The sequence below is a fragment of the Pteropus vampyrus genome, unplaced genomic scaffold (assembly GCF_000151845.1).
Source record: "Pteropus vampyrus isolate Shadow unplaced genomic scaffold, Pvam_2.0 Scaffold530, whole genome shotgun sequence".
Classification (NCBI taxonomy): domain Eukaryota; kingdom Metazoa; phylum Chordata; class Mammalia; order Chiroptera; family Pteropodidae; genus Pteropus; species Pteropus vampyrus.
Window position 1 is genome coordinate 87,831 of NW_011889311.1, and position 3,461 is coordinate 91,291.

Consider the following 3,461-nt stretch of genomic DNA (forward strand, 5'->3'; position numbering starts at 1 on the left):
CACCCTTCCCCTCCCCCAGCCCCCACCCGGAGCGTCCTGCGGAGCACGCAGCACCCCGCGGGGTGAGGATGGCAGTTTCCTCCACCCCCTGTGCAAACCCGCAAATTCAAGGGTGAGGCTTCTGGTGTGCAAAATTAAAAGAACGGTGGGAAGGAAAAGGCACGGTTTAAAGAGAATTTTTGGCTGAGCACAGGCTTATTCGATGACACATATAAGAAGATGAAAGTTTAATATCATTAAAAGGAACAAAATGCCTGCTTCTAGCGCTGCTCAGGTCGCGGGAGGAACAAAGGAGCGCTGCGCTCTGTATGTGCTGCATCTTTAAAAAGATCTGGTTCCCTGTGACATGGACGCTCACGACTAATCGCCGTTGCGTTTAAGAATCGGAGAAAAAGGGGATTTGGAATTGCGATTTCCAGTTTTCATCTAAAAGCGCGGCACAAAGAAAGAACCATTCCTGCTTAAGCCGTCATTTTTCAAGCTGTAGGTATCAACACTTTGGGGGAAAACAACAGATGAAGGAAATTATAATAAACATCCACACAGCTCTCAGAGCCAAAGAACCCTGCCTCCGTGTGTGTGCGTGTGAGCAAGTTCCAGAAGCGGAAGCCAGCGATGAATGACCATCCTTCCTCAGCAACCTCACGTGGGATAATTAGCCATCAGTACTGTGATTAGCCTGTAAATCTAGACAAATTGCTTCTTCTAATATTGCCTTTTCTTTTTTCAGAATTTTCATTTATTTTTTTTTAAATTGGACTCCTAAAATGGCATTTTTGTTTTTTCTTATATTGAGTGTATGTGTGTTTGCTTGTGCAGTGTGTAAGTGTATGTATAAGTGTAAATATATTGTATATTGTCTACATCTTATACATGACATGTATGTACATATATATATATATAACGTACTTGCAGTTTTCTTTTAATTTAAATTTCTGTTCGGATAATTATCTATATAGAAGTTTTGTTCATGCTTTGGGAACTATTACCCAGAAAAAAAAAAACAAACACTATATTCTAACTTTATTCATTTAAAAATGACAGAACTTTGAAATAAGCTTCTCCTTTCTGATATATGATAATGTTAAGCCACTACTACATAACAACTGCCATAAAGATATATGGATAAATTATATATTTTTTACATTTTCGACGAACAGTGCAATTAGTTATATTATTGTATATCCCCCCAAATGTATTTTTCCAAAATGTAAGATACAAAAGCACATGGACTTAAAAATGGCCACACACGTGCAGTGAGCGACATAATTTACTCTCTTAATGTTTGTTAGTCTAGCGCGTTGCCTGTTTAGGTGTTAAAAATGTGAATAACTCTATGATATCTCACAACTTTCTCATAAAAAGAACTTTGTAAAGTCTTACCTACATCATATGTTTAAAACTTTTGAACGATCATTAAAGACAATTATTAAAAGAATCTACTAAAACCATTCCACCCCTTAACAATATTATATGAGTTTGGTTCACACTAACAAATTCTTTTTTCTCATTTCCTGTAGATACATTTGGAAAAACAAAAACAAAAAACGAAATAAGTAGAAAGACACTTCTCTAACCAATGAATATATCTCAGATTCAAATGCTGGCTCGAAACGACGTTTAGTGGATAAACCAAAGTTTCTTCAAAGAAATTCGTTGGTGGTAGTTCCACTGAAAGCAAGTTGCGGAATGTGACAGCCTAAGGGCCCCGTTTCCTGAGGCCTTGTTAGGACAGCTTGGAGCAGGCCAGCTGGCACAGATGCCAGGGGGAATTCTGCAGGCCCGATTCTAGCCCAAACCGTCCTGATGAGGAGTAGGAATGGCTGCTCCATGCAGGAAAACGACAGCCTGTGGTTGTCCTGGAGCCCAGCCTCTGGCAAGCCAGGGTCACCCAGAAGTCCGTAGAATTAGGAATTCCCTCTGCCGTGTCGCATTTCAGAGGCAAGCCAGGGACCTGCTGGCCGGAGGGATAGATCACCGACTAATTAGTCAGAATTTCAGAGTGGGACTTGGTCATCCTAGCAGATATAACTTTATCAGTGTAGGTGTCACACGAACTCATTAAAATGGCACAAGGTAGAAGCACAGGTTTGAGGCAGCCTAGTTTGATCTCTGCTGACTGTGGCATCCTGTGCAGTCAGCAATTCCAACCCCGAAGAAGCTAGGGGGCCGCTAAGGCTGAGGCATGAACGCTGAGTTCATGCCCACGGCCCACACTTGGGGGAGGACGCTACGTGGGGACAGGTCAGCAAGTTCCCACCTGTGTGAGCGGCGCCTCCTGGGTCCCCCTATTAAACCCATTTCGGACCACTTACGCAATTTTTTTTTTCTGTGATATAACTTTATTCATCATTTCCTACTTCAAAATCCTATCGGAATAACATTAGGCATAAATTCATAAAGCCTTATCGGTCACTGCAAATGCGCACCCCATCGCCGCATGGGTCACGGCTCACACGCGTTATGTTCCAGAAAACCGCGTGGCGCGACGCGAATCACAGAGTTTCTGTGAAAATGCGTGCGAGACGTTCGTGTTCAAGTTGAGTATCAAGAAGTATTATTTCGTCATTTCCTTTCTCCTGATAGCGCGATGCTTTCTCCAGGCTTGAATGGAGTAAGGCTGAGATCGCCGATCTTCTGTTACGACTCTTCCCGTGCGTTTATTGTTCTCGACTTCTATTACTTCTGTTTTCCAAGCTCTTTCTAACGTTACGATCTAGCCCCTCTGTATCCTCACTCCGTCCCACCCTATTTCCTAGTCTGTCGCACGCCAGGGGCTAGGATTTAGGACTTCCGCGTATGAATTTGGGGCGGGGGACAGAAGTCACCTGTAACAGATCATGAGAGAACCACACGATATGTCGTTTATAGTTATGGCCTGTCAGACAAACCAGGCACAGGACAGAGCGAATAGGGTTGTGGGGCCGGCCGGCCTTGACTTCGAACGTATCATGTCTATTCAGATGATTTGAAATTTTATTTTCGTGTACATGTATCCTTTTATTAACCATAAGAGGAAAATGAAAAAATTTTCTTTTTAAACAACTAAAGATTAAAGCTAATTATAAGACAACCTTAAGATAACCGCAATGGTAAGATTTTAGGGGCATTTGTTCAGGCAGTGAAGCGGTTTGCTTTGCAATTCGATGTGAAAATCTTGTTTTACTAAACGAACCTCATGCTACCATCTGTGGCATTCCCGAACTCCCAGCATCATTCATATTTTGTTTTAAATTTTGACAAATGGCTTTGAAACAGAAGCGCCAGGATACAAACATCAGCCTTTTCTACTTGGAAATTCGACCGAACAGTTTACTAGATCAGTTCAATTTATCTGTCAGACATGATATATGTTTGGAACAGTTTTTGAAATTGCAACATGATATTTTTATCAGCCACGGCGGTCAGAAGCGTGTGTCAGGAGGCGACACGGCTTTCAAATGGCCTTAGCACCGTTGGTT